Below are 16,018 nucleotides of genomic sequence, written 5' to 3'. Positions count from 1 at the left end.
TACAATGTGGGCAATACAACAAAACACACAAGTGTGTTTTGCTGTTCACCCTATGTGGGAAGGGTATGCCCAGATGTGGGTCCCTTGCTCACTTTGGCACTGTAGTCAAGCAAGCCGGGCTGAAGACGGCTGAAATGCCAGAAACTGGTCCTCGGAAGCTTGTTTCTGGTCCAGGGAAGGCATGGCTTGGCAGTTCGGGCTGGACTATTCCCATGAGGCACAGAGTCAAGACTGATATGCATAGGGCCATGTCTGAACTGGGGTGGAAGAGTGGGCTAAAGAACGGTGATGGATTAAACCCATATCTGTGACTGGGGGTGAATGTTTTGCCATTGTGTAACATTCTGTCCATCATCTTGTGTGTTTTGGCAATACAACAAATGCATCGTTACCACGCATTTCATTACAACGCAAGCTGTTACAACATCTTCCCTAAGGAAAGCACTGGACTTTGGAATAGTATATTTTACTTTTTCAACTCCATTCTGTGCAACAGTAGGGAAGGTGTTGGATTTAAAATCCAGCAATGCTTTCCCTAAAGCAAGTGGTTGTACCGACTTGGGTTGTAATGGAACGCGCGGTAACGACGCATTCGTTATAGTGCCTGCATTGTAATGGCAATGCGTAGTTCTGTCTGCATTGTAAACGCTGTTTCCCAGTGAAAACACCCACCCAAGCTGGACTTCACTGGGTGAACAGCAGTTGTAATCACCCACCACCACCACCACCAGCTCCCAATCCCACCAGAGTCTTGGGGTGTGCCTGGTGTGTGGACCTTGAGTATGAACCACGGTCATTGGCATGGTGATTCCAGAGGACATGGTGCCGGGGGTCTCACGAGGGACCAGCACAAGTGACTGGTGTGGGGTGTCCTGAGTTGACGGATGCAGTCGGTAGAAGGGTGTCTGCAGTGGTGGCGACAGCAGTCAAGTTCAGGGGGCCCGATTCACAGAACTAACATAAGACAAAATCCTAAACTTACTACCATCTTGGTATTCACAGAAGTTAGGACACCTAACTTTAGGACTCCTAAACTGAGAAAAATCCTAACCTTAAGACTTTCGGTATTCACAGAAGGCATTTAGGAGTCCTAAAGTTAGGAGTCCCAACTTCTGTGAATACCAAGATGGTAGAAAGTTTAGGATTTTGTCTGTGAATCAGACCCACTGTGTCTGCGGGAGCACCAGCTGTCATTGGCATGGTGTGCCACTGATATCACAATGTGTGGCTTGGTTTTTGTCCACAATGGTTTCAATGCTCCCAGTCTCAGTGATATGTACAGTGATTAAAGCAGTGCTAGATCTGGTGTCTCCAGAGCAGTGCTTAATTTGTAAAGAAACATAAGTGCCAGGGCCGTCGTCAGCAGGCCGCTGCAGCTCTCACCACCCATTGTCATGCCACTGCTGCCAATGACAATATCAACACAACAACTGACAAAAACACTCCTACAAGTGTGGCAGTTCTGACTATTCCAGTCCCCAATGTATATCCAATTAATAAATACTGTTGTTGAGCTCATTTCTAAATTAGACAGATAGCGCCACCATGTGGCAGACTGTCACAAGTGCCAATGTTGACATCTATGTGCCTGTGCTGAGCACCGGAAACCACAGGCTCAAATTAAGCACTGCTGTGTAGGCACTAGCTGCAGTGATTGGCACTGTGTCTCTGATGGTAGCAGCCCGTCGCTGGCCTGGTGTCTCAGCGGCGCCACCCAGGGTCAGTGGCATAGTGTCTTATAATGTGCTAGTCTCGGTCACTGGCATGATTGTCCCAGAGGTGCCGCTCCAGTGATTGGCATAGTGTCTCATGAGCTACCATTCCTACACATGGGCAAGGTACCCCTGAGGACATTATCCACAGTTACTGCGGTATTGTCTCTGATGCTGCTACCCTCAGACATTGGCAGATCATCTCTGGGCACAGCGACCCACACACTGCTGTGGTATTTCCAGAGGAGCTGCCCCTAGTCACTGCTGCGGTATCTCCAGAGGTACCGCCCCTAGTCACTGCTGTGGTATCTCCAGAGGTACCATCTATAGTCAGAGATACCGCCCCCAAGTCACTCCTGCGGTATCTCCAGAGGTACCGCCCTAGTCACTGCTGTGGTATCTCCAGAGGTACCGCCCTAGTCACTGCTGTGGTATCTCCAGAGGTACGGCCCCTGGTCACTGCTGTGGTATCTCCAGAGGTACCGCCCCTAGTCACTGCTGCGGTATCTCCAGAGGTACCGCCCCTAGTCACTGCTGCGGTATCTCCAGAGGTACCGCCCCTAGTCACTGCTGCGGTATCTCCAGAGATACCGCCCCTAGTCACTGCTGCGGTATCTCCAGAGGTACCGCCCCTAGTCACTGCTGTGGTATCTCCAGAGGTACCGCCCTAGTCACTGCTGTGGTATCTCCAGAGGTACGGCCCCTGGTCACTGCTGTGGTATCTCCAGAGGTACCGCCCCTAGTCACTGCTGCGGTATCTCCAGAGGTACCGCCCTAGTCACTGCTGTGGTATCTCCAGAGGTACGGCCCCTGGTCACTGCTGTGGTATCTCCAGAGGTACCGCCCCTAGTCACTGCTGCGGTATCTCTAGAGGTACGGCCCCTAGTCACTGCTGCGGTATCTCCAGAGATACCGCCCCTAGTCACTGCTGCGGTATCTCCAGAGGTACCGCCCCTAGTCACTGCTGTGGTATCTCCAGAGGTACCGCCCTAGTCACTGCTGTGGTATCTCCAGAGGTACGGCCCCTGGTCACTGCTGTGGTATCTCCAAAGGTACCGCCCCTAGTCACTGCTGCGGTATCTCCAGAGGTACCGCCCTAGTCACTGCTGTGGTATCTCCAGAGGTACGGCCCCTGGTCACTGCTGTGGTATCTCCAGAGGTACCGCCCCTAGTCACTGCTGCGGTATCTCCAGAGGTACCGCCCCTAGTCACTGCTGCGGTATCTCCAGAGGTACCGCCCCTAGTCACTGCTGCGGTATCTCCAGAGATACCGCCCCTAGTCACTGCTGCGGTATCTCCAGAGGTACCGCCCCTAGTCACTGCTGTGGTATCTCCAGAGGTACCGCCCTAGTCACTGCTGTGGTATCTCCAGAGGTACGGCCCCTGGTCACTGCTGTGGTATCTCCAGAGGTACCGCCCCTAGTCACTGCTGCGGTATCTCCAGAGGTACCGCCCTAGTCACTGCTGTGGTATCTCCAGAGGTACGGCCCCTGGTCACTGCTGTGGTATCTCCAGAGGTACCGCCCCTAGTCACTGCTGCGGTATCTCCAGAGGTACCGCCCCTAGTCACTGCTGCGGTATCTCCAGAGATACCGCCCCTAGTCACTGCTGCGGTATCTCCAGAGGTACCGCCCCTAGTCACTGCTGTGGTATCTCCAGAGGTACCGCCCTAGTCACTGCTGTGGTATCTCCAGAGGTACGGCCCCTGGTCACTGCTGTGGTATCTCCAGAGGTACCGCCCCTAGTCACTGCTGCGGTATCTCCAGAGGTACCGCCCTAGTCACTGCTGTGGTATCTCCAGAGGTACGGCCCCTGGTCACTGCTGTGGTATCTCCAGAGGTACCGCCCTTAGTCACTGCTGCGGTATCTCCAGAGGTACCGCCCTAGTCACTGCTGTGGTATCTCCAGAGGTACGGCCCCTGGTCACTGCTGTGGTATCTCCAGAGGTACCGCCCCTAGTCACTGCTGCGGTATCTCCAGAGGTACCGCCCCTAGTCACTGCTGCGGTATCTCCAGAGGTACCGCCCCTAGTCACTGCTGCGGTATCTCCAGAGGTACCGCCCTAGTCACTGCTGTGGTATCTCCAGAGGTACGGCCCCTGGTCACTGCTGTGGTATCTCCAGAGGTACCGCCCCTAGTCACTGCTGCGGTATCTCCAGAGGTACCGCCCCTAGTCACTGCTGCGGTATCTCCAGAGGTACCGCCCCTAGTCACTGCTGCGGTATCTCCAGAGATACCGCCCCTAGTCACTGCTGCGGTATCTCCAGAGGTACCGCCCCTAGTCACTGCTGTGGTATCTCCAGAGGTACCGCCCTAGTCACTGCTGTGGTATCTCCAGAGGTACGGCCCCTGGTCACTGCTGTGGTATCTCCAGAGGTACCGCCCCTAGTCACTGCTGCAGTATCTCCAGAGGTACCGCCCTAGTCACTGCTGTGGTATCTCCAGAGGTACGGCCCCTGGTCACTGCTGTGGTATCTCCAGAGGTACCGCCCCTAGTCACTGCTGCGGTATCTCCAGAGGTACCGCCCCTAGTCACTGCTGCGGTATCTCCAGAGATACCGCCCCTAGTCACTGCTGCGGTATCTCCAGAGGTACCGCCCCTAGTCACTGCTGTGGTATCTCCAGAGGTACCGCCCTAGTCACTGCTGTGGTATCTCCAGAGGTACGGCCCCTGGTCACTGCTGTGGTATCTCCAGAGGTACCGCCCCTAGTCACTGCTGCGGTATCTCCAGAGGTACCGCCCTAGTCACTGCTGTGGTATCTCCAGAGGTACGGCCCCTGGTCACTGCTGTGGTATCTCCAGAGGTACCGCCCCTAGTCACTGCTGCGGTATCTCCAGAGGTACCGCCCTAGTCACTGCTGCGGTATCTCCAGAGGTACGGCCCCTGGTCACTGCTGTGGTATCTCCAGAGGTACCTCCCCTAGTCACTGCTGCGGTATCTCCAGAGGTACCGCCCCTAGTCACTGCTGCGGTATCTCCAGAGGTACCGCCCCTAGTCACTGCTGCGGTATCTCCAGAGGTACCGCCCCTAGTCACTGCTGCGGTATCTCCAGAGGTACCGCCCCTAGTCACTGCTGCGGTATCTCCAGAGGTACCGCCCTAGTCACTGCTGTGGTATCTCCAGAGGTACGGCCCCTGGTCACTGCTGTGGTATCTCCAGAGGTACCGCCCCTAGTCACTGCTCCAGTATCTCCAGAGGTACCGCCCCATGTCACTGCTGTGGTATCTCCAGAGGTACCGCCCCTAGTCACTGCTGTGGTATCTCCAGAGATACCGCCCCTAGTCACTGCTGTGGTATCTTCAGAAGTGCCACCTCCACTCCATTCTCCTCGACTCTGCCACACTCTACTCCACTCTACTCAACTCCATTCTACAACACTCTACACCAATCCATACCACTATACGCCACAACATTCTAAGCCACTCACCTCTACTCCACTCTGTGCCGCTCAACTCTGCACCACTTTACTCCACTCTATGATACTCCACTCAACGATACTGCACTAAACAACACCCCATGCCACTCCACTCTACGACCTCTACGACACTACTTCACCACGATGCTCCACTCTATGACACTCCACGCCACTCCACGCTATGCCACTCCACTCTAAGCCACTCCACTATATGCTTCTCCACTCTACGACACTTTACTACACTCCACTTTGTGCCACTATGCTTTATGTCACCCCACTCCAGTCCACTGTACTCTACTCCTAACATACCACTCTCCAATACTTCACTCTACGACACCCTTTGCCACTCTACTACGCTCTGCGGCACTCTATGCCATTTTACTACACTCCACGCTATGCCACTCAAGTCTATGATGATAAACTCCACTCTACGCTACACCGCTACACTTTATGCCACTCCACTTTACACCACTCCATGCTACGCCACTCCAGTCTATGACACTTTACTCCACTCCACTCTACGCCACTCAGTTCTATACCACTACACTGCACTCTACTGCATTCCACTCTATACCACTCTACTCTACTGCATTTCACACCACTCACTCTACTCCACTCTGTGCCCCTCCACTCGACTCCCCTCCACTCGACTCCCCTCCACCTCGACATTCTACTCCCCTCTACTCCTTTCTACCGTACTCCCTCTATCACCGTTTATTTCACTCTGTGCCCCTCCACTCTACTCCAGTCTACGATACTCCAAGACACTCCAGTCCATGACACTCGACTCAACTCTAGGCCCCTCCACTCTACCCCAGTCTACGATACTCCAAGACACTCCAGTCCATGACACTCGACTCAACTCTGTGCCCCTCCACTCTACCCCAGTCTATGATACTCCAAGACACTCCAGTCCATGACACTCGACTCAACTCTGTGCCCCTCCACTCTACCCCAGTCTACGATACTCCAAGACACTCCAGTCCATGACACTCGACTCAACTCTGTGCCCCTCCACTCTACCCCAGTCTACGATACTCCAAGACACTCCAGTCCATGACACTCGACTCAACTCTGTGCCCCTCCACTCTACCCCAGTCTACGATACTCCAAGACACTCCAGTCCATGACACTCGACTCAACTCTGTGCCCCTCCACTCTACCCCAGTCTACGATACTCCAAGACACTCCAGTCCATGACACTCGACTCAACTCTGTGCCCCTCCACTCTACCCCAGTCTACGATACTCCAAGACACTCCAGTCCATGACACTCGACTCAACTCTGTGCCCCTCCACTCTACCCCAGTCTACGATACTCCAAGACACTCCAGCCCATGACACTCGACTCAACTCTAGGCCCCTCCACTCTACCCCAGTCTATGATACTCCAAGACACTCCAGTCCATGACACTCGACTCAACTCTGTGCCCCTCCACTCTACCCCAGTCTACGATACTCCAAGACACTCCAGTCCATGACACTCGACTCAACTCTTTGCCCCTCCACTCTACCCCAGTCTATGATACTCCAAGACACTCCAGTCCATGACACTCGACTCAACTCTAGGCCCCTCCACTCTACCCCAGTCTACGATACTCCAAGACACTCCAGTCCATGACACTCGACTCAACTCTAGGCCCCTCCACTCTACCTCAGTCTACGATACTCCAAGACACTCCAGTCCATGACACTCGACTCAACTCTAGGCCCCTCCACTCTACCCCAGTCTATGATACTCCAAGACACTCCAGTCCATGACACTCGACTCAACTCTAGGCCCCGCAACTCTACCCCAGTCTACGATACTCCAAGACACTCCAGTCCATGACACTCGACTCAACTCTAGGCCCCTCCACTCTACCCCAGTCTATGATACTCCAAGACACTCCAGTCCATGACACTCGACTCAACTCTAGGCCCCTCCACTCTACCCCAGTCTACGATACTCCAAGACACTCCAGTCCATGACACTCGACTCAACTCTAGGCCCCTCCACTCTACCCCAGTCTACGATACTCCAAGACACTCCAGTCCATGACACTCGACTCAACTCTAGGCCCCTCCACTCTACCCCAGTCTACGATACTCCAAGACACTCCAGTCCATGACACTCGACTCAACTCTGTGCCCCTCCACTCTACCCCAGTCTATGATACTCCAAGACACTCCAGTCCATGACACTCTACTCCACTCTGTGCCCCTCCACTCTACCCCAGTCTACGATACTCCAAGACACTCCAGTCCATGACACTCGACTCAACTCTAGGCCCCTCCACTCTACCCCAGTCTACGATACTCCAAGACACTCCAGTCCATGACACTCGACTCAACTCTGTGCCCCTCCACTCTACCCCAGTCTACGATACTCCAAGACACTCCAGTCCATGACACTCGACTCAACTCTGTGCCCCTCCACTCTACCCCAGTCTACGATACTCCAAGACACTCCAGTCCATGACACTCGACTCAACTCTGGGCCCCTCCACTCTACCCCAGTCTACGATACTCCAAGACACTCCAGTCCATGACACTCGACTCAACTCTGTGCCCCTCCACTCTACCCCAGTCTACGATACTCCAAGACACTCCAGTCCATGACACTCGACTCAACTCTGTGCCCCTCCACTCTACCCCAGTCTACGATACTCCAAGACACTCCAGTCCATGACACTCGACTCAACTCTGTGCCCCTCCACTCTACCCCAGTCTATGATACTCCAAGACACTCCAGTCCATGACACTCTACTCCACTCTGTGCCCCTCCACTCTACCCCAGTCTACGATACTCCAAGACACTCCAGCCCATGACACTCGACTCAACTCTAGGCCCCTCCACTCTACCCCAGTCTACGATACTCCAAGACACTCCAGTCCATGACACTCAACTCAACTCTGTGCCCCTCCACTCTACCCCAGTCTACGATACTCCAAGACACTCCAGTCCATGACACTCGACTCAACTCTGTGCCCCTCCACTCTACCCCAGTCTATGATACTCCAAGACACTCCAGTCCATGACACTCTACTCCACTCTGTGCCCCTCCACTCTACCCCAGTCTACGATACTCCAAGACACTCCAGTCCATGACACTCGACTCAACTCTAGGCCCCTCCACTCTACTCCAGTCTACGATACTCCAAGACACTCCAGTCCATGACACTCGACTCAACTCTAGGCCCCGCAACTCTACCCCAGTCTACGATACTCCAAGACACTCCAGTCCATGACACTCGACTCAACTCTAGGCCCCGCAACTCTACCCCAGTCTATGATACTCCAAGACACTCCAGTCCATGACACTCGACTCAACTCTGTGCCCCTCCACTCTACCCCAGTCTATGATACTCCAAGACACTCCAGTCCATGACACTCGACTCAACTCTAGGCCCCGCAACTCTACCCCAGTCTATGATACTCCAAGACACTCCAGTCCATGACACTCGACTCAACTCTAGGCCCCTCCACTCTACCCCAGTCTACGATACTCCAAGACACTCCAGTCCATGACACTCGACTCAACTCTAGGCCCCTCCACTCTACCCCAGTCTACGATACTCCAAGACACTCCAGTCCATGACACTCGACTCAACTCTAGGCCCCTCCACTCTACCCCAGTCTACGATACTCCAAGACACTCCAGTCCATGACACTCGACTCAACTCTAGGCCCCTCCACTCTACCCCAGTCTACGATACTCCAAGACACTCCAGTCCATGACACTCGACTCAACTCTAGGCCCCTCCACTCTACCCCAGTCTACGATACTCCAAGACACTCCAGTCCATGACACTCGACTCAACTCTAGGCCCCTCCACTCTACCCCAGTCTACGATACTCCAAGACACTCCAGTCCATGACACTCGACTCAACTCTAGGCCCCTCCACTCTACCCCAGTCTACGATACTCCAAGACACTCCAGTCCATGACACTCGACTCAACTCTAGGCCCCGCAACTCTACCCCAGTCTACGATACTCCAAGACACTCCAGTCCATGACACTCGACTCAACTCTAGGCCCCGCAACTCTACCCCAGTCTACGATACTCCAAGACACTCCAGTCCATGACACTCGACTCAACTCTAGGCCCCTCCACTCTACCCCAGTCTATGATACTCCAAGACACTCCAGTCCATGACACTCGACTCAACTCTAGGCCCCTCCACTCTACCCCAGTCTACGATACTCCAAGACACTCCAGTCCATGACACTCGACTCAACTCTAGGCCCCTCCACTCTACCTCAGTCTACGATACTCCAAGACACTCCAGTCCATGACACTCGACTCAACTCTAGGCCCCTCCACTCTACCCCAGTCTACGATACTCCAAGACACTCCAGTCCATGACACTCGACTCAACTCTAGGCCCCTCCACTCTACCCCAGTCTACGATACTCCAAGACACTCCAGTCCATGACACTCGACTCAACTCTGTGCCCCTCCACTCTACGCTTCTCCTCTTCATGCCCCCACTCTACGCCCCTCAACTCCAATCCACCCCACTGTTCACCACGCTACGCCAGTCTACTCCACACATCACTACTCTACTCCATTCTTCGCCACTCTACTCCACTCTACTCTACACCACAAACTTCTAGCCATGCTGATTTACAACATGTCTAAAGCATATTGGCAAAGCCAATAGCTCTTGCGTAGGCGAGGCCTATTGACTTTGCCAATGCATTTTTTCTATAAGGAGAAAAATGTTTTCTCAGCAGAAGAAAAATGAGGATGTGTTTGCACCGGGGGCTGCATTTCACCTCTGCAGACTTCTTGCTATGTACAACTCCGCAAATTGGGAATAGAAGCCACCGGGAGGTGTCACCTGGCATTCCCAGTATGTGTGCAAACCTGTGTCCGGGGCATCTTTCCAGGCCTACTACTGGGAGTAATGTTGACTAGCAAAAAACCAAAAATCATCATTCTGTAACCTCACAAAGTGGTAAGTGCACACATGCAGACTTACTACTTTTTGTAAAGTAAAGTAAAGTCCACATTTGTAAAGCGCACAATCACCCGTAAGGGTCTCTAGGCGCTGGGGGGCCGTCGGGAAGATTAAGCGAGCTATTGCCCAGAGTCACATGGTGCTGGGCTAACCTGCCGCCGGAGCCGGGGATCGAACCGTGGTCCCCAGATTCCAGCGTCAGTCGCCCTGGCCGCGGCGCCACACCTCTTCCTTTGTGACTTCTTCACCAGTAGCATAACATGTCTATGAGCACTGTGTAGAACCAGGGTGTTTTTTATCAATCTTTTGGTAAATACTGTGAACCCCTACACTACTAAACCTGGGGCCCGATTCACAAAGGTAAACTTACACTTTTGTGTATGTTTACTACTTTTCGGTATTCACAAAGGTAAACTTAGACCAAAAATCTAACTATAATAGTAGTAACTTACCTTTGTGAATACCGAAACGTAGTTAAGTTAGACTTTTGGTCTACGTTTACCTTTGTGAATACTGAAAAGTGGTAGAGTTACACTAAAGTGAAAGTTTGCCTTTGTGAATCAGGCCCTGATGTCTGAGTTTTAGACCCCTAGGGCGTTATTTAAATGCGATGACCTGACTGCAGATGCGTCACTGCGGCGGAAGACACCCCGCAGCCCTGCGGACGACAGCTGTGCCGCCCGATTTACAGATGTCAGTCCTTGCGGTTGGCATTTCCTCCTGAAATGGCTTCCATACGCATGGCCAAAGCCGCTTTGCAGGGAGGGAGAGGGTGAACGTGAAGGCCTACAGTGCCATGCCGGGGTGTCTGTACTCTTGTCACTATGGTGACTTCTCAAGATGGACCCTAAAGTGGGGTCCATCGCCAGAATCACATAACATGCAGAGCCAGACTGGGAAACCAAAGCAGCCCTTGTAAATTCTGTCAGACCATCCCCTGTACGGTGCTTAGCGAGCGAGCACAGCGAGCCAGCCGGGCCACTACAACGAGTGCTTGTGGGGTTCCCTTCCTAAGAAATATGAGAAAAAATGGCAAAAATGGTGCATTGTACAACACATTTCTCCTATATTCAATTTTATGAGCATTTAAAGCATAGTAAATGATGACCTTTCAGTGCACCAGGATACTCAGCCGCCTAAACAACTATAATTAAGCATGTTTTTACATATGGGATAATAAGCCAATTATAAAGTCTGGATATAAAATGTCAAAGTGCAGTTAAGACTTCCTTTTAGTGAGTCTGCTGCATTGTGCAAAAAAGACACTGTAGACATGTTGAAAAGCAATTAAGGTATTGATGTATTAAACAAGGAAGACTATGGGGCACAAGCATCAGCATAAGGAACTGCAATTCCTTAATAGACATTTTTTAGAAATCGCTATTCAGGAATCAAAACTCCTTATGCATGTAGGAATTGCAAAAAAATCAGTAGCAAATAGGTACTCGCAAATTGTGCATGCAATGTCAAGTGTGCAAGGCTGCCAGAAGGTCATCCTGATGCACCCATGAAATTGCCATGTGACCACATGTTCCGCACACACATGTGTGTAACATGGATCTTTGAAAAATGCACTTGAGTACATTTTTCAAAGTTTTCACAAATTACCATCAACTTTAAATTGATTGCAATTTGCGATCGCTAATTGCGAAATCGCAATATAAAAATGTATCATGCATTGCATTTAGGGAATCGTAATTTGCGATTCCCTGAATGTATTCACAATTTAAGTAATCGCAACATTGGCGATTACTTAAATTGCTCATCTCTAACACTTCCATGCTGTCACTCATCCAGAATCCTTCCATGCTGCCTCTCATCTAGAACCCTTCCATGCTGCCTCTCATCTAGAGCCCTTCCATGCTGCCTCTCATCTAGAGCCCTTCCATGCTGCCTCTCATCTAGAACCCTTCCATGCTGCCACTCACCTCGAACCCTTCCATGCTGCCACTCATCTAGAACCCTTCCATGCTGCCACTCATCTAGAGCCCTTCCATGCTGCCTCTCATCTAGAACCCTTCCATGCTGCCACTCACCTCGAACCCTTCCATGCTGCCACTCATCTAGAGCCCTTCCATGCTGCCTCTCATCTAGAGCCCTTCCATGCTGCCTCTCATCTAGAACCCTTCCATGCTGCCACTCACCTCGAACCCTTCCATGCTGCCACTCATCTAGAACCCTTCCATGCTGCCTCTCATCTAGAGCCCTTCCATGCTGTCACTCATCCAGAATCCTTCCATGCTGCCTCTCATCTAGAACCCTTCCATGCTGCCTCTCATCTAGAGCCCTTCCTTGCTGCCTCTCATCTAGAACCCTTCCATGCTGCCTCTCATCTAGAGCCCTTCCATGCTGCCTCTCATCTAGAGCCCTTCCATGCTGCCTCTCATCTAGAACCCTTCCATGCTGCCTCTCATCTAGAGCCCTTCCATGCTGCCTCTCATCTAGAGCCCTTCCATGCTGCCTCTCATCTAGAACCCTTCCATGCTGCCACTCACCTCGAACCCTTCCATGCTGCCACTCATCTAGAACCCTTCCATGCTGCCTCTCATCTAGAACCCTTCCATGCTGCCTCTCATCTAGAGCCCTTCCATGCTGCCTCTCATCTAGAGCCCTTCCATGCTGCCTCTCATCTAGAACCCTTCCATGCTGCTACTCATCTAGAACCCTTCCATGCTGCCACTCACCTCGAACCCTTCCATGCTGCCACTCATCTAGAGCCCTTCCATGCTGCCACTCATCTAGAACCCTTCCATGCTGCCTCTCATCCAGAACCCTTCCATGCTGTCACTCATCTAGAACCCTTCCATGCTGCCACTCACCTCGAACCCTTCCATGCTGCCACTCATCTAGAACCCTTCCATGCTGCCACTCATCTAGAACCCTTCCATGCTGCCTCTCATCTAGAGCCCTTCCATGCTGTCACTCACCTCGAAACCTTCCATGCTGCTACTCATCCAGAACCCTTCCATGCTGCCACTCATCTGAAGCCCTTCCATGCTGCCTCTCATCTGAAGCCCTTCCATGCTGCCACTCATCTAGAACCCTTCCATGCTGCCACTCACCTCGAACCCTTCCATGCTGCCACTCATCTAGAACCCTTCCATGCTGCCACTCATCTAGAACCCTTCCATGCTGCCTCTCATCTAGAGCCCTTCCATGCTGTCACTCACCTCGAACCCTTCCATGCTGCTACTCATCCAGAACCCTTCCTTGCTGCCACTCATCTAGAGCCCTTCCATGCTGCCACTCATCTGAAGCCCTTCCATGCTGTCACTCACCTCGAACCCTTCCATGCTGTCACTCATCTGAAGCCCTTCCATGCTGTCACTCACCTCGAACCCTTCCATGCTGTCACTCATCTGAAGCCCTTCCATGCTGTCACTCACCTCGAACCCTTCCATGCTGTCACTCATCTGAAGCCCTTCCATGCTGTCACTCATCCACAACCCTTCCATGCTTCCACTCAACTCGAACCCTTCCATGCTGCTACTCATCTAGAGAGCCCTTCCATGCTGCCACTCATCCAGAATCCTTCCATGCTGCCACTCATCTAGAACCCTTCCATGCTGTCACTCACCTCGAACCCTTCCATGCTTCCACTCACCTCGAACCCTTCCATGCTTCCACTCACCTTGAACCCTTCCATGCTGCCACTCATCTGGAGCCCTTCCATGCTGTCACTCATCTGAAGCCCTTCCATGCTGTCACTCATCCACAACCCTTCCATGCTTCCACTCAACTCGAACCCTTCCATGCTGCTACTCATCTAGAGAGCCCTTCCATGCTGCCACTCATCTAGAACCCTTCCATGCTGCCACTCATCTAGAACCCTTCCATGCTGTCACTCATCTGAAGCCCTTCCATGCTGTCACTCACCTCGAACCCTTCCATGCTGTCACTCATCTGAAGCCCTTCCATGCTGTCACTCATCCACAACCCTTCCATGCTTCCACTCAACTCGAACCCTTCCATGCTGCTACTCATCTAGAGAGCCCTTCCATGCTGCCACTCATCTAGAACCCTTCCATGCTGCCACTCATCTAGAACCCTTCCATGCTGTCACTCATCTGAAGCCCTTCCATGCTGTCACTCATCCACAACCCTTCCATGCTTCCACTCAACTCGAACCCTTCCATGCTGCTACTCATCTAGAGAGCCCTTCCATGCTGCCACTCATCCAGAATCCTTCCATGCTGCCACTCATCTAGAACCCTTCCATGCTGTCACTCATCTGAAGCCCTTCCATGCTGCCACTCACCTCGAACCCTTCCATGCTTCGACTCACCTCGAACCCTTCCATGCTTCCACTCACCTCGAACCCTTCCTTGCTGCCACTCATCTAGAACACTTTCATGCTGTCACTCATCTAGAGCCCTTCCATGCTGTCACTCACCTCGAACCCTTCCATGCTGTCACTCACCTCGAACCCTTCCATGCTGTCACTCACCTCGAACGCTTCCATGCTGCCACTCATCTAGAACCCTTCCATGCTGCCGCTCCCTCGAGCCCTTCCATGCTGCCACTCATCTAGAACCCTTGCATGCTGCCACTCATCTAGAACTCTTCCATGCTGTCACTCACCTCGAACCCTTCCATGCTGTCACTCACCTCGAACGCTTCCATGCTGCCACTCATCTAGAACCCTTCCATGCTGCCGCTCCCTCGAGCCCTTCCATGCTGCCACTCATCTAGAACCCTTGCATGCTGCCACTCATCTAGAACTCTTCCATGCTGCCACTCATCTCGAACCCTTCCATGCTGTCACTCACCTCCAACGCTTCCATGCTGCCACTCACCTTGAACCCTTCCATGCTGTCACTCATCTAGAGCCCTTCCTTGCTGTCACTCACCTCCAACGCTTCCATGCTTCCACTCAACTCGAACCCTTCCATGCTGCTACTCATCTAGAGAGCCCTTCCATGCTGCCACTCATCCAGAATCCTTCCATGCTGCCACTCACCTCGAACCCTCCCATGCCGCCACTCATCTAGAACCCTTCCATGCCGCCACTCATCTAGAACCCTCCCATGCCGCCACTCATCTAGAGCCCTTCCTTGCTGTCACTCACCTCCAACGCTTCCATGCTTCCACTCAACTCGAACCCTTCCATGCTGCCACTCATCTAGAGAGCCCTTCCATGCTGCCACTCATCCAGAATCCTTCCATGCTGCCACTCACCTCGAACCCTCCCATGCCGCCACTCATCTAGAGCCCTTCCATGCTGCCACTCATCTAGAACCCTCCCATGCCGCCACTCATCTAGAGCCCTTCCATGCTGCCACTCATCTAGAACCCTTCCATGCTGCCTCTGATCTAGAACCCTTCCATGCTGCTACTCATCTAGAGAGCCCTTCCATGCTGCCACTCATCCAGAATCCTTCCATGCTGCCACTCACCTCGAACCCTCCCATGCCGCCACTCATCTAGAACCCTTCCATGCCGCCACTCATCTAGAGCCCTTCCATGCTGCCACTCATCTAGAACCCTCCCATGCCGCCACTCATCCAGAATCCTTCCATGCCGCCACTCATCCAGAATCCTTCCATGCTGCCTCTCATCTAGAACCCTTCCATGCTGCTACTCATCTAGAGAGCCCTTCCATGCTGCCACTCATCCAGAATCCTTCCATGCTGCCACTCACCTCGAACCCTCCCATGCCGCCACTCATCTAGAACCCTTCCATGCCGCCACTCATCTAGAGCCCTTCCATGCTGCCACTCATCTAGAACCCTCCCATGCCGCCACTCATCCAGAATCCTTCCATGCCGCCACTCATCCAGAATCCTTCCATGCTGCCACTCATCTAGAACCCTCCCATGCCGCCACTCATCCAGAATCCTTCCATGCTGCCACTCACCTCGAACCCTCCCATGCTGCCACTCATCTGAAGCCCTTCCTTGCTGCCACTCATCCAGAACCCTTCCATGCTGCCACTCATCCA

At 52.8% G+C, this 16,018-nt stretch overlaps 1 protein-coding gene across 1 annotated transcript in view; it reads left to right on the top strand.

Moving 5' to 3' along the window:
• Window positions 1-16,018, top strand: part of HMCN2 (hemicentin 2) — a 761,275-nt gene that overhangs the window by 49,350 nt on the left and 695,907 nt on the right. The window lies entirely within an intron of this gene.

Source organism: Lissotriton helveticus, chromosome 5_1 (genome assembly GCF_964261635.1).
Source record: "Lissotriton helveticus chromosome 5_1, aLisHel1.1, whole genome shotgun sequence".
Taxonomy (NCBI): Eukaryota; Metazoa; Chordata; class Amphibia; order Caudata; family Salamandridae; genus Lissotriton; species Lissotriton helveticus.
The sequence above is the reverse complement of the archived record's forward strand: the minus strand, read 5'-3'. Positions and strand labels throughout refer to the sequence as shown.